The 24,756-nt window shown below is 47.4% G+C and overlaps 1 long non-coding RNA gene across 1 annotated transcript; it reads right to left on the reverse strand.

Annotated features, from left to right (window-relative positions):
* Nucleotides 1-721: 721 nt before the first annotated feature.
* On the reverse strand, nt 722-4,977 carry LOC123600690. The gene is made up of 2 exons (XR_006713741.1): nt 4,709-4,977; nt 722-894 (listed from the first exon to the last, which is right to left on the reverse strand). It is a non-coding gene; the product is annotated as an uncharacterized LOC123600690 (long non-coding RNA).
* Nucleotides 4,978-24,756: the final 19,779 nt, after the last annotated feature.

Consider the following 24,756-nt stretch of genomic DNA (forward strand, 5'->3'; position numbering starts at 1 on the left):
AAGAAGGCCTCTGTAAGTAAATCAGATCCCATCAAGTCTTCCAAGCCTGGAACTGAGGTCATGAAGGTGGCCACCATGAAGAGGAAGACCCAGTGTGAGGAGAGAAGACAGCTGCAAGGCTGGAGGCCCTGCCTTTGTAGGAGCAGCAGTGTTCCCCCACCTCTAACTCAGGGTCTCGGACCCTCAGACTGTGCTCCCAGCTGTACCCTTAACTCAATGGTCTGTATCACCTTCCCTTCCCAAGTTCTCAACTTTCCCATCCCTAAAACGGGAAGAATCTTTTCCTATTTTTTCCCCAATGTCTTATGCAGTTTGTAAATGCCTGAGTAGAAATGTGTGTTAAGCTCTCAAGAAGAAATCCCAAGGAGTGTCACCTGCAGCCCATCAGTTCTTCCTTTTCTCCCTGCAAAGCAGATGGCAGCGCAGGGACCCCCAGGGATGGAGGCATCCCCTTCTCTCCACCTACATCCCCAAGCTGCGTTCCTGGGCTCTGCTGAATTCCGGGGGTGCACCCAAAGCACCTCGGGGACTCACTCTGCCCCTCCTCCCTTCACATCTCATGGCATTCCATCTCCCTTCCCAGGGGCCACACTCTCACTCACTGATCCCAGAGCCCTGAGCCCCCTCAAGCTTCTGGCCGCCACCATCAGAGGCCCTGGGCATTTGATTCCTCGCTGCACGGGGCTGCACGCTGCTACATTTGTACCACAGGAAGCAGAAAACTAGTTTAACATCTCATTTATTTCATAGATGAGAAAGTAATTCCCTGCTGAATGATTGTCCCGAACCAACAATTCAGAGAGGAGGAATTTACAGGGCTGCCAAGGACCGGGGTGCGTTACTGTAGTGCCGTTATATAACAGAGCTGGAACCTTTTTTCTCTCTCCTGTTAGCCTGAAGAGAAAAGCCATTAAATATGATTAAGGTTAAGAGATTGCTAAAATTACAAACAGCCGCCATTCAATTATTTTGCTCTATAAAATGCAACACAGATTGGAGTTATTTCTCTGAAATGTGTTTTTAGAAAATAACATAACACAACTAATGTGGTTTGATCTAGCAAATCAGGTTCCAGATACCACTTCTAATGCAAAGCTAAAAGGTTCATAATTTAACTCAAAGTTTGTAACTTAAAGTCGTCAGGTGCTTACTTTATAGAAAAGCTTTATAAAGAGAAAAAAATCAATACCATGCCAACTAATATTCTGAAGTCATCTACAGCCTGAGAGTCAATCAATTTTATCACCCATTAAAGGAATAGACAGAAAAATATAAAAATAAAATTCTTAAAGAACCAGCAACAACTTGGCCTAACAGGTCCATAAGTTGAGGGAAGGGGAGAGCACCGGGCCGGGCGGTGGGGAGGGAGGGGGGGTTGGGGGAGTAGAGCTCTCCAACATTTTGTCAGATGTCACAGGGCCCAAGTTGGGGACTGAGGGTGTTTGTCCACAGGCAAGGCAGCAGGGAAATGGAAAAGAAACTCCTCCAAATCTGTTCAATCCATATGGCTCCAAAGACTATTCCTTGTGGCAGAGAGAAGGCTGTGAGGACAGCCTCTTGCTGCCCCTGGACTTACGGTTCACACAGCAGATGACTTACTCTCGGCTTAAAAAGAATAAAAAGCTCAACTACACTGAAATGAATTTTCAGTCCAGTTTATGTTGAATGTTAAAATAATTGGAAATTCAGAAAAACCTCTATGCAGATATATTAGTGGCTGGAGACTTCTGGTTATTATGGTTAATAAAACACAAGAATGATATTACACTCTGCTCACAGACTCTAGTCCAGGACTCACCGTCCCTCTAGACAGAGTATAAGCCATTTAGGAGAGTAAACTTTGTACACAAGCTAAACACATAAAGCCATGTATTAGGATTGGACAAAACATCACAGGCCAAATAAAAGCTAGCTAAATGCCATATTCCCGAGGGCAGCTGAGGTGAGCATCTACTGTCAGGAACCACACATGGATTTTTCTCTCAGCAGTGCCAGCAACCAAAGAACAGCATTCTTGCACAACTGGTGGCCGAGAGGGAACCAGACAGGTTCTGTGCTCTCCGACCACGTTTTCAAGCCTCACTCATACCCAAAAATCGTAACACAGTGGACATCAACAGACCTCTACGAGATGGAGCAGAGGCAATGAATGTCAAAGGTTTGGGAGAGAGAAGGCTCCAGGGAAGGGGGATGGACCACTTTGCGCAGGCTATTAGGTACAGGGATGAAGTTCTCTAAAGCAGAAACAGAAAAACACTAAGGCCAGAAAAGGAATTTACCTGATTTGTTAATTTTATGTAGATAAAGAGAAAACAGGACTAAATATTTTTTCATGAGCAGAGTCCCTGAAAATCAGTGACAAGTGGCTATTGGGGACAAGGCAGGGACACAAAGGTTGTCCTCACCCAAGATGCTTTCAGCTCCCCAGGGGCCCTCACACACACACACACGCACGCACACACACACACACACACACCTTCCAACTCCCATCTTGCAAACTTCTTACATTTATTCACACTGCTTGTTGAGCACCTACAATCTACACTAAGCATCATGTTAGGACTTTAGTTCCTACATTCAAGCACCTATTTAGTGAGGGAGAGCTACAGATGGACCAATAATTATAAATCAATATGATAAATGACAGAGATGCAAACAATATACAGAGGATGATGCCCTGACTCGGGAGAGTTGGAAGAGGCTTCACGGAGAAGGGAGGCGCTCAGCCTGGTCTCAAGGGTGGGGTGATGTTAGCCAGGTAGGGGGGGCAGACAGAGGGAGGCAGCGGAGGGCCTTCCAGAATGGCAGAAGATGAGTCCAGAAGGATTGACTGAAGCCAAATTATAAAGATCCCTGGACACCACCCTAAAGATGACGGAGAGCGCCTGGAGGAAGTTTCCAGCAGGGCAGTGACATGATCACGTGTGTGTCTGAGCAAGACAGCCCTGGAGGCAATACGGTGGATTGAAGGAGAGGGTGGGATGAAGGCAGAGAGAACAGGTTGGAAGAGAAGAGGCAATGATCCCCCAGAGAAACCACCGGGGTCTGAGCGAAATCCGTGGCTGTGGAGACAATCAGGCAGTGACTGATTTAAGAGGCATTTAGACAGCAGACTCTCTGGCACTTGGTGTTGATTAAATGTGAGCAATGAAAGAAAAGGAGAATTCAGTTATGCATCTGCAGCAGAGATATCCAGTAGGCATCTTGGAAATAAGGGTATGAGGCTCAGGAGGAAATTCGGGGCCTCACAGGTACCACAAACTCTACGCGAGGTCACAGAAAGACAAGGCCATCCCACGTCCCGGAGAAGGACAGTCACAGATCCCAGATTCATGGGCACGTGTGACCCTTTGCTGGGGTCAAAGTCCCTAATTCCATATCAAAGCAGAGATGGTGTGAAATGAAAAAGGAAAAGAAGATGGGAAAACACAGGTCTCTGTGGCAACCGTGCTCTCTGGGCCTCAGTTTCATCTGCGAGATGAGATGGTTGTAAAACACAGGGCAGGTACACCGAATCAAGGGGTACTGTTTTAATGAGTTCATAAGTAAAGTCCCTTAAAAGTCCAGAAGCAGAACAGGGTGCTTGGGGCCCAAAACACCAGAATCAGGGTGATGTGGTTACAGATTCCCAGCTTCTCCATGACATCGACCCAGGACACTGTTCTACTAGAGGGGTTCAAGGCGATCAGACAGAAAAGGTATCAAATCAAAAACAGGTAGGGGGCGCCTGGGTGGCTCAGCTGGCTGAACGTCTGACTTCGGTTCAGGTCATGATCTCACAGTCTGTGAGTTTGAGCCCCGCATCAGTCTCTGTGCTGACAGCTCAGAGCCTGGAGCCTGCTTTGGATTCTGTGTCTCCCTCTCTCTCTGCTCCTCCCCTACTCATGCTCTGTCTCTCTCTCTCTCTCTGTGTCAAAAATAAATAAACATTAAAAAAAATTAAAAAAAAAAAACAGGTAGGGAGTTGGATCATGGGGTATTCAGCTCCCTGGCACCAGGAGATATTCTGGGCTCTGCTAGGCCCCTATGTAGGTTTATCCAGCTCTATCCACCTTACCCAGGGCCATGGATGGACTCCTCATCAATTTCTGCCACATTCAGCCAGCTCGGGGACAACTGGAGCTGGAAAAGAGGTCTCAGGTCCTGCACCCTGCATTACACAGGAGATGCTCAGACTTTCCAGCAGCAGATGTCCTGCCTGGGCCCTGGTAAGGGCTCAGCCATATCTCTACTCTGCCTCTTCAGCACCTTCTGACTGAGCAGGGGCAAGGTAGGCTTTAGGTGATGAGTCCTGAAAGCTCTGCAGACTCGGTGTGCTTTCAGAGGGAACACAGAAGACCCACAGAAGGCTCCAGTGGAGTCTGCATAGAAGGTGAGTGGAAGAGCGAGTTGCCAAGGGCACTGAGCACCCATTCACCTTTGGCAACTGCATTTGACCTCAAGGCTGTCTCGGGAGCATGCTATTCAAATTCCCTCTACTCTTCCAGGCTCGATGAAATATTTCAGGGGAAGAAAACAGACAAAGAAGTGCCACAGCCATGGGTTTGTCTAAACTATAGTCAGCCACAAGAGACACCTGTCCTGTAAGAAAGTTCTTATTATGCCAGAGTGGCTAACCAGGCATGCCTATGCCTGATTTTATTCCAACCCCCAAAACATCACCTCCCGCCAGCCACCTTCCATGACACTCGCTCTTCCACCCACTTACTTGCTTCTCTGCACTTGGCCAACTTGAGCCCAGGACCAACAACTGGACCCACATGGTGAGAGGCGGGCTCGCTGCTCCCCAGGAAAGAGAGAAAGAAAAGATGTTAGCACACTGCCAAGGTTTCTGTTGTATAATGTTGTGGCAGGCGAGGCTGGGGCTCCTTTATATACTTAATCATGTTCCATTTCCAGCTGACACAACTCAACACTTTATGACACAGCACCACTTAATAAGACTCACTATCAACTTAGGAAGGGGGATGATAGGCTGGGGGAGGGAACAATGAGGGAAGATGCTGAATGGAAAGGATGGAAATGATAGGACTTTTTTAAAAAACCAGAACGTCTGTTGTCAGTTTAGATTATAGTCTAACAACCAGGGCAGGTCCTTAGGGGTTAGAAGCATCTCCCAGGCAGAGTAAAAGCTTATGTACAGAGGCACTGAGCTGGAAGGAGCCAAATCCTTTCCTAAGAAAAAGGGATAGCTGTGGGCATAGGGTCGGGATGGCATTTATCTTGGCTTCCGAGAGCAAAGAGACCAAGGAAAGCAGTGGTTCCTTTTCACCATTCCTGACCTGGGCAGCTGTCCAAACTTCTATCCAACCAAATGACTCCAACCAGTCATTTCACTGAAGCTAAGGGGAGCATTCTGTCTTTATAAAACCGTGCACACCAGATAGTTGCCGGCCTCACACCGGGCAGCCTGGAAAGAGTTGTGGATCTGACAACAAACACTGGTTCTAGCTTAGAGATGATCTTAGCTGCCTTGAAGAGAGAGAAGTTTAGAGTACTTCTAAGGAGGCTTCAACATGGAATCACGGAATTTTCTTGTTTCACCCATTGGAAGTTGGGCGCAAAGATACACACGGCCAAGACATAACTCTCAGTGACTCAGCCAGGCCCCAAATCCGGGTCCAAATCCTCACGGCACTGCACCTTCAACAATACCTCACTGCCTCTGCCGAACAAGGGTGCGTCTGCAAATGACTTCAGAGGCATCTGCTGGTCCATCTGTCCATTCATCCTTCCTCCCTCCCTTCTACAATACGAGGCTGGGTGTGTGCATGGGTTAGTGCAGGGCAGGAGCATAAGAGGATGAATCAGACCACACCCTGCCTGGCTCCCTGCTCTCCTGACTTCCAAGAGTGAAAAGTATCCACACACGAAGAATACATCCCAGCCCAATATGCTAAGAGTTAGTGTAGGTACATAGGGCTGTATGGTATAGCCTACAGAGTAGGCCAGTGGGATGGGAGTGGAAGGATTTGGGAGGACCTTACTAAAAAAGGCCCGATTTGAATTGCTCTAATAAACAATAGGTGGTAGTCAATCACAGGGGAAAAGAAGGCATGCTAGGCAGAGAGACCCCCAAAATGCTCCACAAAACTCTCTGAGCCTTTGGCTTTAGGTGCCCCGTTCCGTTCCGGCTCTTTTGCCCCTTAGAGCACTCCATGGAGACTCTCTCAAGGGCAATCTCATAGTCATGCCACAACTGTAAAGCATCTATAGGATTTGGCAATGAAGTAACCATAAGACACCATCGTGACCCAACAGCTAGGTCACATCTACCTGCCACTTCACTCGCATAGCACATCTCACATTTAGTCATGTCGCTGTATAAAGGTCTTCCTGCCCTACTAGATACAGGGAAGGTCCTAAACACCAGGAACTGCTTGGCTGTGTTCCCAACACCCAGTGTGTGTGTGGCATATAGTAAAGGCTCGGTAAATACTGTCCACCCGAAGCATGAGTCAACAGCGGAGCAGAAACTTATTCTCACAGACCGGAGAGCAAATGGAATAAAAACCAGGACAATAAATTTTGATTACTCCTTCAATGAAGTGTATGGTGGAAGGGAAACAGAGTACAGAGAGGAGAAACGCAGGGTTTCGAGAGGGTCTTAGGAGGGGAAACTTTTTCAACTTTGCTCTCAGAAGAGAGGATCGGAGTGTCCCCCCTTGACAGCTTTGGTCCCCCAACCACTCTCCATAGAGCCCAGGGCACATCTTCCCACCCCTCCAAAAAACACCTGTTTGAAGGTCTCTGTCCCTCTCTCTATCCCATGATACCCTCCCCATAAGCTCCCTGCTCAGAAGCATCCAAGCCCAACCCCCTCAGGTGTCAGCCCATCTGCAAAGCCCTTTCCCTGTTGTATTTTAGGCCCCCTGAGCAGGTGCCCGGCTCACAATACCTCAACTCTCCTTTAGGGAGAAGAGAAGTCACTGGAAGCAAAGCTCAAGGCTTTCAGAGGCCTGAGGCTCCTGGGCACCGAAAGCACTGATCTCTCAGACCTGGGTGTTTCCTCCAGGACGGGCACTGGCTCCTCTTACCTTCACTATCACAAACTGCTCTGGGCGCCTGGGTGGCTCAGTTGGTTAAGCATCCGACTTTGGCTCAGGTCATGATCTCACAGTTGGTGAGCCGATGTGGTGAGCCCCACATCGGGCTCTGTGCTGACAACGCCGAGCCTGCTTTCTCTCTCAAAAAAAAAAAAAAAAAAAAGCCTGCTCGATGAACCCCAGAGCTGGGTTGGCAACAGCTGCCTGGCCCCTCCCAGGCCCCGCCTTTGCGGGCTGGACAGCCAGCCCCTCTATCTAGCCCCCACTCCCCTGTGTGACCCCAGGACTGCTTTCCAAGACCACATAATCCAGTGCCTTTTCCCTCCGCCTGACTGGAAGAAAAAAATGGACTCTCTGCTCAAGAGCGCGGGAACCATGGTGACTACCCATCACCAAGCCACATAAAGAGAGAGGAACTGGTAAGGGCTCATAGAGAATGAGAGCTTACAGCGTGGAGCATCAGCCCCTTTTGTCTGGATCCACAGAACGACCCCACCAGCAGAAAGGATAACAATCCCGTCCTGATGCTTCTCTGAAGACAGAACCACCACTATGGAAAATTCTGGTAACCTCATGCAAATTGAAAAGGGAGTTCCCCGATTCTTTTTCTTTCCTGAATGATTGGTTGGGAAAACTTGGCCTATAAACGTGCATGGAAGAATGGTGTTGTCTTGGAGGTGAGCATGATGTAATGGATAGAGCACAAACTTCAGAGATCATTCTAGATCAAATTCTTCACCTGTTAGTAGCTGTGTGCCTCAGGGCAAGTTCCTTGGTCTCTCGGACCCCAAATTGCTCATACACACAATGAGGGTAACGATAGCATCTCACAGAGTTGTTGAGAGGGTCGGAAATAACACAGGGGAGGCACCCCACGCTGTGCCTGGCACACGGCAGGTATCGGCACATCAGATCATGTTATTATGACGAGAATATAGGCCTGAGAGCAGGCCTGAAGACCAGCACAACGTGTCACCGCCCCGTGCTGCCTCACGCCTCCCTTCCCCAATTTGCCTGTGTGCCTCAGAGCGACCAGACTTGCAGACAGCCTGGGGGTCAGGACCAGGAGCGGCAGCCGAGGGGGGTGGAGAAGGGACGGCATGTCCCCCCAGCTCACCCTTCTCTCGCTAACACGACAACAGCAATCAGCTTCTCCTCTTCCCTAACCTGTTTCCATGGTTCCCACCCAGACTGCCTGTGAAATCTGTCACACTTTTAGCATAATATGCAGCGAACACCACAGCAAATAGCTCTGTGTCAGCAGCAGGGTCCAGGCCAGGCCCTTCCTCCTGTTACCCGGGGAAGCTTCTGGCCCGGGGGGCCAGTCTGGGCACCTGAAGCTCGGATCTCCTTTGAGTGCTCCACTCTGTCCAAATTACCTGTGCTCGCCAGGTCCCTCTCACAGGTGGACCCATTAGCAGCCTTGCGTGTACACCTGTCAGCCCTCTAATTACACCCTTCCTTGCAAGTCTGGCTGGGAGAGTTCCACGCTTTCTGCTGGGGATCTTGCTTCGTGCTGTTGTCAGAAAAGTTGTGGCGCAGCCCGACTGTCCGAGGGTAGCTGCTGCCCCCGGTTGATTATTTGTTTTTCATTTTTTTGTGGGTTTTTTTGTCTTTGGTTTTGTTTTTTTTTTTTTTTTTTTTTTTTTTTAAGACAAGCTGGCTTTTGAAGGGAGGACTAAAAATGTCAAGTTGAAAGAATACAGAAATGAAGCCAGAAAACATGACTTTAAAGCTCCCTTTCCTCATTTATTTGCTGGGTAATATGAGCACGTGGGAGACCTCTCTGGGTCTATAGAATGGGAGTGACCATAATCCCTACCCCTACAGACTTGTGACGATCAGACAGGACTATGTATGAGGAGGTCTATCTTCACTACAAAGCAATAAATAAATGTGCATTATTCTTGTGGAACCTTGAATTTTGGACCAGAGACCCAGTTAACTTGTTGAATGACTTTGGATAAATCACTTAACCTGTTTTCAGTCTCCGTTTTCTTAAGTATAAAACGAGATTAAGAATCTATCCCCTGTCTTCTAGAATTGCTGTGAGGACCAGCCACGATTAAAGACATGAAGTCACTTTGAAAACTATCAAGAGCTCCATACCTACAAGCTGGTGGTGACCCTTAAGGGAGACCTGCAGGTAAGAATGGTAGAGCCTTGTGCTGGAAATTTTACCAGCCCCATACTTTGGGCATGTACCACGGAGCTAGGGAGTAGACACCAGGAGGCAGGGGACAGGCAAGCCATGGAGAGAGTCTCGGTGGGCAGTGCAGAGCCCACAGATTACAACAACGCTTACTGGGAGCAAATTTGCCACGTTCTAGAGGACGAACCACATGCTTCGTGTATGTGATCTCACTTCTATTAGCCACACGAGGACTAACAGAACTCCCAATCCATAGATAAGAAACTGAGGCCAGTGGCAGAGCTGGGGATCTACACACACCTCTATCTGATACAAAAGCCAAAGAATAACAACAGCTGCTAACAGTTCTGGAGCGCCTACTGTGTGCAAGGCATGTTCTGATGCTTCCCATGCATTTATTCATTTTGTTCTCTCCTGTGGTGTAGGTATTTTATTGTCCTTATTTTACAGATGGGAAAACAGAGGCACAGAGAGTTTAAGTAACTTTCTCAGGATCTCACAGCTAGTAAAACCACCACACTCTTTATGTAACCCTTGAATTATGGACATCCCTCATGTCTAAAAAGCCTGATCAGGGAGGAACAGGGGCCAAGGATTCTGACTGCTCAGATGTTTCACCCCAAAAGGGGAAACAGCTTCTTGCCCAGGATCTAACACCAAAGCTGTGCCCTACCTCTACCCTGCACAGATGAGGGTGTGCTTAAACAAAATCCGTCATTTCTGGTCATGCAACTAATACGACCACCAGTTTTGTAAGTGATGATTTAGAGTTGCAAAAATATTTTCTACTCATTACTTACTCATTGTTCATTACTTACTCATTTTCTTACTCATCGTTTTATTTGAAAATGGCGATATGGACCCGTGGATGAGAGGGCTACAAGCTAACATGGAATTAGCTTAGGTATGAGGGGGTGGGGGGGATGATGCATTTAGTGAATACCTTATGTTCCATGTCATGTGGTCACCTGCAATAGTCCCATCATACACGTGAGAACTCTGGGGCTCAAGACTCAAGTAACTGGCCCAAAGTCCCCTGACTAGTTAAGAGGCAAAGCTAGGATTTGAACTTATCTGCACACATTCCACGAAAGCCTGAGACGTACAACAGAAAACACCTCTGAGAGCTCTTAGGACACTCACCCCAGAAGATGCAGGGGTGACAAGCTAGGGAGAAAGCCCAAGGATAGGAGAGCTAGTATCAAATGCCAGGGGAGGCAGAGAAATCCTTAACAGAACATATAATATCACTCCTAGCAGAGAAGCTACAAATCATTGCCACTGTCCCGAGGGTAGTGTCCCCTCCACTAATGTGTGTGTGTGTGTGTGTGTGCGCACACACACGCACACACACTCCTGCTCCTCCATAGCCCAGACAGACAGAATACACCCCACGTGACTCTGAGGGCCCAGTACCCACTAGCGGCCTCACTGGGATGTCACCACCAGAAGCATCGATCACCAGCTCAGTCTTCATCCTCCCTGACAGCAGAGCAACACTCTTCACTCACCTCTGAGGGGCCTGTCTCTCTCAATGGACTCTGCTGGACAGATACAGAAAGTGAAATCCAGAGCAAGGCCCACCCTGCCCCAGGAATCCCACTTTCTAAAGAACACATTTCTCAATGCAAAAAGAGGGCCATGGAAAGTACTGCCCAGCAGAAAAAGCACCCCTTCCCAGGCCAGTTGCTGCACAGCCCTGTCCCCTCTGTCATCACAGATGCACCCAGCCCTGTAGCTGGCCAGGCAGCATAAACAAAAGCTATGCCTTTGGAATCTAGAGAGCTGGAGTCAAGTTCCAACTTTGCTATGTGTCCTCAGGCAGTGGACGTCTTCTCTCTGGGCTTCTTTTCCCTCCTCTGCAAAATCAAGAGGTTGATCTAAAAGCCTGGTCGGGCTGTAAGAGTCTATACCCACAGTCTCCACCAGAACAGGTCATTTCCCACCTCCCTGCATGGAGTGCAAGGGAGCAATCAATGATGACTAGCAAAGTGTAGCTCTTCCCTGGAAGCTAGAGATCTGAGGTCCTAGGGTTCCACAACTCCTAAAGGCCAGCTCAGGTAGGAGTATCAGGGAGTTGCCAACCTGACTCAGGATAAATCCTGCTCCTGCCAGGGTGTCTGGCTCAGAAAGAGTGTTCTGAAAAGGATTGCTCAATAAAAGGATAAGTAAATGAATGAGCTTCTTTGGCTTTGTGCCTCCCTCCCTCCCTCCATTATCTTCTGGTCTACCCAAGGTGACTACCTCTGAGAGTCGGCTTCAGGACCCCATCTGGCCCCACGACCACACTTGGATGATGGTTTGCCCGCAGTGCTGGGGCCCTCATCTTTCCCATGCCCTGATGGATAACTGCCCTCTATGCAATGAGTAGCCCTTTATCTGACAGGTAATTGGCCATAGAGAAAGCCAATTAAAACAGCCCGTGTTAGTAAGAGGGTACAGGTATGTATTTGATTACAGACGCACAATGAATTATTTTAATTTACAAAGAAAACTCTTCTGGCCTGGAGAGCTTGTTTTGGTACCAGAGAGACAGATCCCTCCAGAAGTTGAGCCCCGAGGTGTCAGGGAAGCTCAGTGGGCCAGAAAGGCTCAGGATGCAAGTATTTGATTCACTTTTTTTTTTTTTAATTTTTGTTGGTTTATTTTGAGAGACAGAGACAGCATGAGCAGGGGACGTACAGAGAGAGGAGGAGAGAGAACCCAAGCAGGATCCCCACAGTTGGCACACAGCCCAATGCGGGGGCTTAAACTCACAAATTGTGAGATCATGATCTGAGCTGAAATTAAGAGTCAGATGCTTAACCCACTGAGCCACCCAGGCGCCCCTTGATTCACTTCTTTAATCTGCATATTATTCAATGTCTGTACAGCTGCCTGGGGGTCAGCATCCCTCTTCCTGTGGTGCCCATGCAGGGACGGCCCCCTGCAGCATCCATAGACAGAGGGGGCCCCCTGCAGCATCCATAAACGGAGGGGCACCATTTATTTCTACGGGCAGTGGGCTAAGGAGAGGAAGTGAGTCCTGGGACAATGTCGCCTGGACACCAGAAGATGCCTGGGATTTAAATTCTGTGCATTGTGCCAGAAGCGTACCCCCCTTTGCTGGACAAGCCCAGTGTCCCTGAGGACTCAGCTAAGTGCCACCTCCTATGGAAAGCTTCCCTAGCTGCCTAAGCCTTTGCAAGGAACCCAAAGCACTTTTCCATTTACTTATGAGGTGCCCACAGACAGCCGGGTGGTGAAACACACACCTAGAGCCAAAGAATGTGGATTCAGATCCCTGTTCTTCAGGACTTCGGGCAAGTCACATAACCTCTCAGTGCCTGACTGTTCTCATCTGCAAAATGGGCTGACAGCAACCCCCTCGTATAGTTGTTATGAAAACTGAAATCAGCACTGGCACATGCTTCCTGCCTGTCCTCACCATGGTCCTTGTTTTCTGGGAACTGGCCAGTTCTGAGGCGGCAGGAGCCACACCCATCTCTCAGAGCTCCATAAACACTTGCTTGGTGAACAAAGGATGGACTGGGCGGTGCCCCTTCTCCAAACTGGACTCCAGATGGGGCTCACACCTCGAAGGACAGCATGACCTGTCCCTTCAAACGACTCTCCCTCCCTGCCTTTCTTTCTAGGACAGTGACTCCTCCCTCCCACATCAGTTATACTTAATGCAAAGTGAGGAGGAGAAAGGGAAAAGAATAAACAGCTGAGAACAACCGGCTAGGCGCTCCCAGCCTCTGGAGAGGGAGGCAGCGGCATCAGCCCCTCGGGTGTGGACCCCGGGAGGTGCTGGTGACGTTAAATGCCGATTACCCCCTGGGCTGGTGGTTACAGCACCACGGGAACCCACCCCCTGAAGCGCCTGATTGCTTAAGCATCGCTTTGCAAAGTGTTTACTTTATTTATTTTTTTCCCATGAATGTTTAATCAGGTACCTTGACGAGGCGCACAGCAGCTCTCTCCGGAGAGCAGCCGGGGGTGGCGTGATCAGCGCTGTTTTCCACGGAGGGCGGCTGAGCGAGGCCACTGCCCTGCGCCCTCCGCCTCCCTGTGCCCCGCCCACGCCCGCACGGTCCCCCCCCCCGCCCCACTGCGCGAAACCCAGGGTGGCCAGCTCCCCGGCTGGCAGCAGACTCGAGGTGCGGCCACATAATCCCATGTGCCCCGGTCTGGTAGTGCTCAGGGCCCCCGTTTTTACCCCGTCTGCGGTCTGCAGAATCTGGTCTCCCCCCAACCCCCCCGTGGGGGGGGAGGGGATCAGAGAGGAGGCAGCGGCCCTCTCAGGCAGCCCCCTTGGTAAACAGCTTGACCTCTCAGAACCCCAGACCTCAGCAGGGGGAAACCCTGGGCTGCCCACTTGAAGCCCTAAAGTGGCTTGTTAATCCCTCTCGTGGACTCCCATCAATTTTCTTTCTTTACCCAGAGCCACGTGCAGGAACAGGGACCAAAGAACTCTGTCCTTTCCTCCCTGACCCCGGTTCTGGCAGAAAAGGTTCCCAAGGTGGGGTGCCTGGTGGTTCAGTCTGTTGAGCTTCCAACTCTTGATCTCACAGTTCCTTAGTTCGAGTCCTGCATGGGGCTCTGCTCTGATGGCTCAGAGCCTGCTTGGGATTCTGTCTCTCCTCCTCTCTGCCTCTCCCCGGCTTATGCGCGCGTGCTCTCTCTCGCTCTCTCTCTCTCTCAAAATAATAAAGTTAAAAAAAAATTAAAAGGAAAAACAAATTTTCCCAAGGTAACTTGCCATTTTGATGGCCTTGACCTCAGAGGCAGGCAGGGGTCATCTGGGAATCCTAGCAGAAGGGGGCAGCCGACCCTTCTTCTCCCCCTGCTCGGTTCCCCACCAGCTCTGAGCTCTGCTTCAGGCGCCTCCTGGATTCCTCCCCCTCCCTTATCCCCAGCCTCCTGGGATTATGGGGAAAGCCATTACCTCAGGATTAAGCTTCAGCCTGATTCTCATCAAAGACTCTGGTCACCGAGTATTTGCTTAACACCAGACCTTTCAGGCCCCATCAAATTTAACAAGGCCTGACAGATTTGGGATTAAACAGAGAAACCCAGACAAATCCATACTTTCATAGGAGCCCCCAGTGAGTGCAGCAGGACAAGCAGGATGCTTGGACACGGAGACCCTCAAGTCAGTGGGGTGACGGTGGCAAAGGCTGCAGTGCCCAGGCGGGCACCCCTCACCTCTTCCCAGCTGCCCCTGCATTGGATTCGATGCTCTCAGCCTGCTCGGGACAGCCCTAACGCAGGACAGGGAGCACAGAGAGAGGAGAGAGGACTCCGCCCCTCGGAGTTCCCGCCCAGTCCCCACCTGGGCCCTGCACTTGCTCGGAGCCACTCTGATCTCCCACGGCCTCCCTCCCTCTGCAGTGGGTCTCAATGGCTCTCCTCACATCTCACCCCTCCAGCTCACACGGCCACCAGCGCCACCCAATTCTTAGCCCTTAGTCGAGCCGGACGTAGACCGGTGACAACCCCAAGCTCCGGGACAGCAGACCCAGCACAGCCTTGCAAATTGATCTCAAAACTCATTTTGTCAAGAGCTCTGGGGCCACAAAGCCGCTTCAAATCCAACTGACCAGTTGTGTCGCTTTGAGGCAGCTTTAAACCCTCAGTTTCCCCATCACAAACACGGGAGCCCATAGTAACTCCTTTCTCAACAGAACCATCCAGGGAACGAGCTCAGAGCAGCTAGGTGGGATTTCCCTCTTGCGGCGCTTGGGAAAGTCATGCCGAGGACACCTTCCTCTCTCCCTCCCTCCCTCCTTTCTCTCCTGCTTATTCGGTTATGCAACCAGACTAATTAAAAAATAATAATAAAACGCCTCCACCTCTTGCTTCCTTGTTAGTGTTTCTACCAGAAGCGAGCACATTGTACCTTCCCCTCTCCCGTCTTCTAAAAGGTGCAGAGTTGGATGAAAATTATACCCAACCAACACCAGAGGAGTAGCAATTGTTGCATTTCTTTGAGGCCTGCTGCCTGATTTCTCTCAGGCTCTCTGCCCAGTTCCTTTTGGCCTTGCCTGACTGCTAATTTGCCCGCCTCTGAGCGCCTGGCTTGGGCTCAAACTTCTTTAGAAGCGGGGGAGATGGGGGGGGGGGGTGGCGGCAGGCTAGGGAGGGCTTTGCTTTAACTTTTATTATAGATACAAAGAAAAACAATGGCTTGTGTTTACTGAAAATTAATTTTTTGGAAATTACTTTGTCATTTGTTTTACTCTTCTTAATTAAAATTTACTCGGTGAAGAGAACACCCCATAAATTAACTCAAATGCAACAGCAAATTAATTAGCATTTAGTTACTAGACATTACTCACAGGCCGGACAAATTGTTTTCAGGCTGTCGTCTGCATTTGGCATTCGGGGACACAGGCGGGGCTGGCAGGGTCCCATGGGTTATTTTGGCCAGGGCTCTCCAGTCTTTGCTGGGATTCCTCTGTCACCTGCCCTTCCAGGCACTCAGGACACTGTTGGAGCAAGATCCCTCTGAGCACAGGTCCGGGCAAGCGCTTTGTATCTTCGTCTGGGGATACTCCTTCCCTCCCTGGAAACAATCAGGAAGAAAGGTGTCATCAGGATAGCAAGGTGGTGTTGGTGTAGTCTTGCCTGGGGGCCGGAGGATGGGCACGGTGACCTCAGAGGCCCCTTTTGGCCACAGGGGTCCTAGGTTCTACGAAACACAGGCTTATGAAACGAGCACCACGCTCTCTCTATCCTTACAGTTTATGAGGAATTCCTGTCAGACCTGAGGGAGAGCTTCCCAAAGGAAAGAACCAGAGGGCAGAGGGTGGAAGGAAAATGTTTCTGCTGACAAACCATTCTTATTTCTTGCAAAAGGGGATAAGAGGCTTAGAACAAGGTGGTTAAGGACCCGGGGGCAGGCCGACCGAATTGGAATCCAGCCCATCTTGCCCCTGTGTGACCTTGGGCAAGTTACTTAACCTCTCTCAGCTTCTGTTTCCCTGGGTCATAATAATCCCTATCTTTGAGGACTGCTGGGAAGAACGAACAAGAGAATACATGTAAAACCCTACAAATGGGGCCTGGCACACAGCAAAGCCTCAGGCATCTCTGGCAAGGTCTGTGAGGATGGCTGGGTGTGCAGATGCACGGGCTTGAAACCCAGGCAAGCCGCTTACCAGTAACCAAACTTCTCTGCACCTCAGTTTCCTCATCTGCACAGTGGAGACAAAAGGAGGCTCTTGTTTTGAGGAATCAATGATTTAATGCTCGAAAGTGCTTAGAATAGTACAATCGTGTCCGGCACATCATAAATGCTCAGTAAATGGTTGGTGATGACGAACAGGTCAGGGGCGTGGAACCAAAAGCTTATAAGGGAGCCAGTTCCCCCTCAGTTATCTGAGGAAAACCTAGCTGCCAGTGCAGAAGCGGGCTCTTCCAGAAAGTTATCTCTTCACCGCACCAGGCCCTGCAAATGAACAAGCAAGGCAGCCCAGCCTGGCCAGCTTACAGCAGCACCAGCACGGCTAATGCAGCCTGGTTCCCTATCTATGCAGAGTGGCAGCCCCAGAGTCCCCCTTGCTGACAAACAGGAGGGGAGGGCCTGAATTGAGCCCTTGCTGATAAACAATGATGTATGGCGGGCTTCTCCAACAAAACCATGCTCCTGCGGATTGCTCCTTCCTCCCGGAGGAAGGTGGACAGGGGAGTGACCTCCATCTGTGATCAGAAGAAGGGTCGTTACAAGGAGGCCTCTGACCCTCTCCGTCCTCTCCTTTCACTACACCCCGGTCTCCCTCATCCACCGAGAGAGAGGCCCCTCAGAGGTGGTCCACTGGCAATTCCAATGGCCAGGCACCAAGGACGGGAGCAGGGCAGATGCAGAGACAGCAGAGTTATCTCAGCAGGCAGGCTGCCCCCTCTTCAGTGGGCAGACACTGCTAGGACAGAGCCACCTAAAGCACCAGCCGTGGCTTTGCTGAGCACCTTGTTAAGATCAAGTACCCTGGGCCAGCTGAGCTGGCTCAATCCTAGACCCACCTGTTAACCTTCTGTGTAGCCCAGAGGGAGCTAGTGAGGTCTCTGTGCCTCAGTTTTCCTAGATGTAAAATAGGGATGATTACAGCTCACAGGGTTGTGAGAATTATAGGAATTAATACACATTAAGTGCTTACTTAACCCAATGCTTGGAATGGAAGCAGCACTGTGTAAGCACTATTATAATTTCTTCCATAGAACATGTGCCATCCATTCACTTAACTCATTTTTAGGGAGCACTTATCAAGCGGAGGACATGGTTTTCGGTGCCGGTAGCACAAGAACAAGTGACAAACATACCCCGGGCACTCGGCACGGGTTGTCTGTTACACAGTGAAGTGCAGCCAGCCTTTTCATGTGAGTGGTGGTGTCCCATCAAATCCCACACTGCCTGTCATTTTATTTCAGTCAACAAATGTTGACGGAGCACCTACAGTGTGCCAGGCCCTGTGAGAGGCACCGGGGATACATCAGGCCACACAGAAACGGCCCCTACCTTCAGGTTATACAGTTTAACAAGCATAACAGAGTCTATGGCAGATGTTGTTGTTACGTACTCAGCACCCATCACCCACTGTCTTCCTGCTAGAGCCCCCATATGACCTGCTACCACCCCTCTGGCAAACCTAGGAGCCTGATTGGTTTGAGTGTCCCCGCCTTTAATCTTTCAAGGAATGGGTGAATTAAGTACTACACAATAAGATGTAAGAGGAAGGGGCTGAAGATCTGGGAGAAGTTTCCTTTCTCTCTCCCACCAATGGTGCACGAGGGTCCTTTTTCTCCACATCTTCGCCAATACGTGTTTCCTGTGGTTTTGATTTTAGCCATTCTGACAGATGTGAAGTGATAGCTCATTGTGGTTTTTATTTGCATTTCCCCTGATGATTAGTGATGCTGAGCATCTTTTCATGTGTCTGTTGGCCGTCTGTAGGTCTTCTTCGGAAAAATGTCTCTTCAGGTCTTCTGCCCATTTTTTAGCTGGATTTTTGGGTGTTGGGTTGTATAAGTTCTTCATATATTTTGGGTATTACCCCTATCGGATACATCATCTGCAGATATCCTCTTCCACTCAGGAGGTTACCTTGTTTGTTGATGGTTTCCTTTGGCTGTGCAAAAGATTTTGTTTTGGTGTAGTCTCGACAGTTTATTTTTGCTTTTGTTTCCCTTGCCTGAGGAGACATATCTAGAAAAATGTTAAGCCCCATGTCAAAGACATGACTGCCAATGTTTTCTTCTAGGAGTTTTATAGCTTCAGGTGTCACATGTGGGTCTTTAAGTCACTTTGAGTTTATTTTTGTGGATGATGTGAGAAAGTGATCCAGTTTCTTTCTTTTGAATGTTGCTTTTCAGTTTTCCCAACACCATTCACTGAAGAGACTGTCTTTCCTCCATTGTACATTCTTGCCTCTTTTGTTGTAGATTAATTGACCATATAGTTGTGAGTTTATTTCTGGACATTTTATTCTGTCCCATGGATCTATGTGTCTATATTTGTGTACTTAGCATACCATTTTGATTACTACAGCTTTGTAGTATATCTTAAAATCTGAGATTGCAACACCTCCAACTTTGTTCTCATTTCTCCAAATTGTTTTGGCTCTTTAGGGTTTTGTTTTGTTTTGTGGTCCCACACAAACTTTAGGATTATTTGTTCTAGTTCTATGAAAACTGCCATTGGTATTTTGACAGGGATTGCACTGAATTGTAGATTACAAATTGTAGTATGGATGTTTTAATGATATTACTTCTACTCCACGAGCATTGAATATCGTTTCATTTGTTTGTGTCATCTTCAATGTCTTTCATCAGCGTTTTAGACTTTTCAGAGTACAGTCCTTTTGCTTCCTTGGTTAAGTTTCTTTCTAGGTATTTTATTCTTTTTGGTACAATTGTAAATGGTATTATTTTCCTAATTTTCCTTTCTGCTATTTCATTATTCGTGTATAGAAATACAACCTATTTCTGTACGTTAATTTTGTATCCTGCAATGCTACAGAACTCATTTATTACTTCCAATAGTTTTGTGGTGGAGTCTTTAGTGTTTCTTAGTATTATATCATCTGCAAACAACGACAGTTTATCTTCTATCTTACCTATTTGGATGCCTTTTCTTTTTCTTGTCTGATTGCTTTGGCTAGAAATTCCAGTGCTGTGTTGAATTAAAGTGGCAAGGATAGATATTCTTATCTTGGAAAAGTTCTCAGTTTTTCACCATTGACTATGATGTTAGCTGTGGGTTTCTAATAAGTGGCCTTTATTATGTTGAAGTATGCTCCTTCTAAGCCCACTTTGTTGAAAGTTTTTATCATGAACTAATGTTGAATTTTGTCAAATGCTTTTTCTGCATCTATTGACATGATCATGTGGTTTATATCCTTTCTCTTCTGGATGTGGTATATTATGTTTGATTGATTTGTGAATATTGAAATCATCCTTGTATCTCCAGAATAAATACCACGTGATCTTGGTGAATGATGCTTTTAATATATTGTTAAGTGCATTTTGTTAATATTTTGTTGAGGATTTTTACACCTATGTTCATCAGAGACATTGGCCTGCAGTTTTTTCTTCTTTGAAGTGTCTCTGTCTGATTTTCCTATCAGGGTAATTCTGGCCTCACAGAATGTATTTGGAAGCTTTCCTTCCTTTTCTATTTTTTGGAATAGTTTAAGGAGAATAAGTATTAACTCTTTTTTAAAATATTTGGTAGAATTCACCTCTGAATCTATCTGGTCCTGGACTTTAGATTTTTTGGGGGGGAATTTTTTTTATCACTGATTCAATTTCATCACTAGCAATTAGTTTGCTCAGATTTTGTATTTATTCCTGATTCAGTTTTGGAAGACTGCATGTTCATTTTAATTTGTTGGCATATAAATTTTCATAACATTCTATCATCCTTTGCATTTTCATAATGTCAGTTGTTACTTCTTCTCTTTCCTTTCCAATTTTATATATTTGGGTCCTCTCCCTTTTTAACTTGATGAATCAGCTAAACGTTTATCAATTTTGTTAATCTTTTCAAAGAAACAGCTCTTGGTTTTATTGATCTAATTTTTTTTGTTCTTTTAGTCTCTATTTTGTTTGTTCCTGCTCTGACCTTTCTTACTTCCTTCCTTTTACTAATTTTGGGTTTTGTTATTCTTTTTCTAGTTCCCTTAGGTCTAAGGTTAGAATGTTTGAGATTTTTCTTATTTCTTGAGGTAGGTATAAATTTCCCTCTTAGAACTGCTTTCATTGCATCCCAGAGATTTTGCACCACTGTGTTTTCACTTCCATTTGTCCCCATGTTTTGTTTTAATTTCCTCTCTGATTCCATTATTGGCCCACTGGTTTAGTAGCACATTCTTTAGCCTCCACGTGTTTGTGGGTTTTTTTCACTTTTTTCTTGTAAGTGATTTCTAGTTTTATACTGTTGTTGTCAGAAAAGTTACATGATATGATTTCATTCTTCTTAAATGTATTGAGACTTGTTTTGTGGCCTAACATGTGGTCTGCCCTGGAGAATATTCCACATACATTAGAAAAGAATGTGTTTTCAGTTGTTTTGAGTTGGAATTTTCTGTATGTATCTGTTAAGTCCATCTGGTCTCTTCCATTGATGTCAAAAGGTGTTAAAGTCCCCTACTATTTCTCCCTCTACCTTTGTTAATATTTGTTTTATATGGTTAGGTGCTTCAATGTTGGGTACATAGACATTTACAATTGTTATATCCTCTTGTTGGATTGATCCATTTATCATTTTGTAATGCCCTTTTGTGTCTCTTCCTACAGTCTTTGTTTTAAAGTACATTTTGACAGATATAAATATTGCTACCCCAGGGTTTTTTTTTTTCTCTGTCATTTGCTTAGAATATTTTCTTCCAGGGGCGCTTGGGTGGCTTAGTTGGTTGAGTTTCCAACTTCGGGTCAGGTCATGATCTCACGGTTCATGCGTTCAAGCCCCATGTTGGGCTCTGTGCTGACAGCTCAGAGCCTGGAGCCTGCTTCGGATTCTGTGCCTCCCTCTCTCTCTCTCTCTCTCTGCCCCTCCCCCTCCCTTGCTCATGCTCAGTTTCTCTCTCAAAAATAAACATTTTAAAAAAATTTTTTAAAGGAATATTTTTTTCTCATCCATTCACCTCAGTCTGTGAGGGTCTTAAGGTATGAAATGTGTCTCTTGTAGGTAGCATACAGATGGGTCTTGTTTCATCACCCATTCCACCATCCTATGTCTTTTGATTGGAGCATTTAGACCATTTATAGTTAAAGTAATTACTGACTGATAGGTATATACTTATCGTCATCAGTTTGCTGTTTTCTAGTTGTTTTGTAGTTCTTCTCTGTTCCTTTTTTCTCTTGCTGTCTAGATTAATTTTAGTGTTATGCTTTGCTTTTTTTCTATTTCTTGTGTATTATTGGTTTTGGGTTTGTAGTTACTATGAGGCTCATATATGACATCCTAGGTATACAGCAGTCTGTATTAAGGTCATGATCACTTAAGTTTAAACACATTCTAGAAGAACTTCTTACCCCCCTCCCCACATTTTATGTATATGTGGCCATATTTTACATTTTTTTAGCCATAATTTTCTTAATCCTAATTATGGCCTTTTACTTTACACTTAAAGAAGTCCCTTTAACATTTCTTGTAAGGCTGGTTTAGTGGTGGTGAAATTCTTTAACTTTTGTTTGTCTGGGAACCTCTTTATCTCTCCCTCCTTTCTGAATTTTAAATTTAAACTTGCCAGGTAGGATTATTCTTGCTTCTAGGTCTTTTTTTCCTTTTTTTTTTTTTTTTTTTCCTTCAAGCACTTTGAATACATTACACCACTCCCTGCTGGCTGAAGTCCTAGGGTACTCCACACAGAGATACCATGGCAGGTGACTGGATCTGAGCAGGGCATGGCCAGGGAGTCCCAGGTCGCTCCATGCTAGAGGCACCTCACAGAGCAGCGGGAGCTGAAGTGGGTGTAATCTGGGGGGGGGGGGGTGGTCCTCAGGGCATTCAGTGCCGGGGGCACATTGGTGGATCATCTAGAGCCGAAGCAGTACAGGCCTGGAGTGTTCTGGATGCTTTGCACATGTTTCACCGTGGTGAGAGGGCTGGAGCTATGGTGAGTGCTGACCAGGAGTGTCCTAGCGTGTGCCCCCAAGCTGGCTGTGTACTGAGCCTTAGTGGGATGACTGGGGCTGGTGTGACCCAGATCCCCCACCGTTTGGCAGAGTTCTAGAGCTGGATCCTTTATATTCCTGTTGTGCTTTCAATGAGGGCTTTTGTTCTGTGCTCCAGGGCATCCAGGGCTGATGTGCCAGGCCACCCATTGCACCTGGAAACCTGCTCTCCTCTCAAGGGGAATGGAAACTGTGGCACTCACCAGCCTCGCCAACCAGGAGAGAGTTCCAGAAGCTCCCCCATCACCATTTGACAAGACTATAGGGCTACTTCCTTTATATTCTACTTGCCCTTTCAAACCCAGGCTTTTTTTGCCCTGTGCCCCAGGGCTATCCCTCCTCTGGGTGGGGTTGCCTTCCTCACCATGCCTTTGGCTCTCCTGCCTTCTCTGTGTGTGGTCTGTCTTTTCTTGTGCAGAAGCTGGTCAGTGTAGATTTGCTCTGTCCATGGAGGAGGTGAGTTAATGGCCTTCCTCTGCTGCCATCTTGGACTGGAAGTTCCCAGGGTTTCTGTTCTTGGTGGCTAAAGCACCCTGTGGAATCATAGGCTAATAATAATACATCTTACTATTAACAGCTAACATTAAGAAGTGCCTGACATTTCACAGTACACCTGTACATTTATTCCTTGATTTGATCTCTGAACCAACACAGTCAGAAGGGCCTTCTTTCCAAAATGGAGAAGCAAAAGCTTGGGCACGTGTGGTGACCTGCACAAGGTCATTCAGCTGTAAAGTGAGGAGCTGGTTCTGCCCATCCAAACTCCACCTCTGGTGTTCTCACTCCTAGACAACTAGAAGAGCAGCTAGAATGTTGCCACAGCTCTAGAATATTTTAGAGCATCTCTCCTGGAATTGACTGTAAGCAGTTGTTGTTTTTTTTTTTTTTAATAAAGAACTGTTATTTTTTTTAATGTTTATTTATTTTGAGAGAGTGAGTAAGTGTGGGGGAGGGGGAGGCAGAGAGGGAGAGAATCCCAAGCAGGCTCTGCACTGCCAACATGGAGCCCAACATGGGGCTTGAACCCACAAACTGTGAGATCCTGACCAGAGCCAAAACCAAGAGTCAGATGCTTAACCAACTGAGCCACCCAGGTGCTCCTTGATTGTAAGTGATTTTAATTAATAACAGCCACGGAAAGGGGCTTCCTGCTGTCTCCAGAGGAATCCAGGCATCCACTAGTGTTTTTCTTTCCATAAGGCTTCAGTAGATCTGGTCAGAAGTAGGAGATTTTTGGAGCTGTCAAGAAGGCAGACAAAGACTGCACCTTAATCTCTTGGGCAGTGACCTCCATTGACTTCTCCCAGTGGAGAGATACAGTTCAGTCCATGGATACTGGTAGAGATCACTGAAGAAGAGGGATGATCCATGGTTGCCCTTAGCAGTGACATTTGTATTATCTCCCAGCACTGCTCTGGGGGGACTTGGTGGCAAGACCAGGAAAAGTGCCATAAAATACGAAAGAAGGAGCCACACGAAAGACCTATTAACAAGCACTGGTTCCAAAAGAAGCAAAGGACAGAGTGGAGCTAGATGCAAAGTGGAGGATCTTGGGCCAGTAATTGTTCAGATCAAGACTGGAGGAGGGCAGACCAGGGCAGAAGCCTGCACGTGTTTGCAGTCAGAGCAAGGTAAGTCAACAATGCAAAGACTAAGGTTGAGCCCAGGAAAATGACCAGAACCTGCAAGTGGGTGTGATGTCAGGGAATCCTCAAATAGTGAAAGGGAGGTCCCATAGGCAGAGTGGAGCTCAGACCAGATGCAGTGGAAAGAGATGGTCCAGCTGATGGCCCCTTGACCACACTGTACATTTGCTCTCCTGAGAGGAGCTGTGTACCGATTCTGAAAGTTTCAGAACAGGGGTGTTAGAGTTGCCCCTAAACCATTAATCCTGGTTCAAGGATAGGATGGGATGGGGAGCTGGGGAAGGAGTAATACTCTACTGTTACAGTTGAGGACTGTCTGGGGAATAGAAGAGGAAACAGAAATGACATCCTTTTCAGGAGAGTCGCCAGACCCCCAAAATAAGATGAAGTAGGACCAACCTGGTCAAAAACTACAGTGTGGCAGCAATCACAGATGCCAAGAGGCTGGTACATTGGGAAACTGGTCCCTTTACCTTTACAAGAATCCCTCAATGGTCCCTAGAAGAACACCACAACCCAGTAACAGCAGGAATAGGGAACAGAAGTGAAGGGTTTGAGAAGCCTGTGAGGGCTGAGAGAGTAGCAATTTTTTTATGGGTGCCTATGCCCTTCCACTCTGTGTTGCTGTAGCCTGGGAACTTAAGGTTACATACATGCCTGTCATAGAGTCTACTCTCCATTTTTGGAGCATGGATTTGAGATTTGCAAAGAGTCTGAAGTCTTTGGGAGGTAATCACATTGAATAAAGTGGGTG

This window comes from Leopardus geoffroyi, chromosome D1 (assembly GCF_018350155.1).
Source record: "Leopardus geoffroyi isolate Oge1 chromosome D1, O.geoffroyi_Oge1_pat1.0, whole genome shotgun sequence".
In the NCBI taxonomy this organism is placed as follows: domain Eukaryota; kingdom Metazoa; phylum Chordata; class Mammalia; order Carnivora; family Felidae; genus Leopardus; species Leopardus geoffroyi.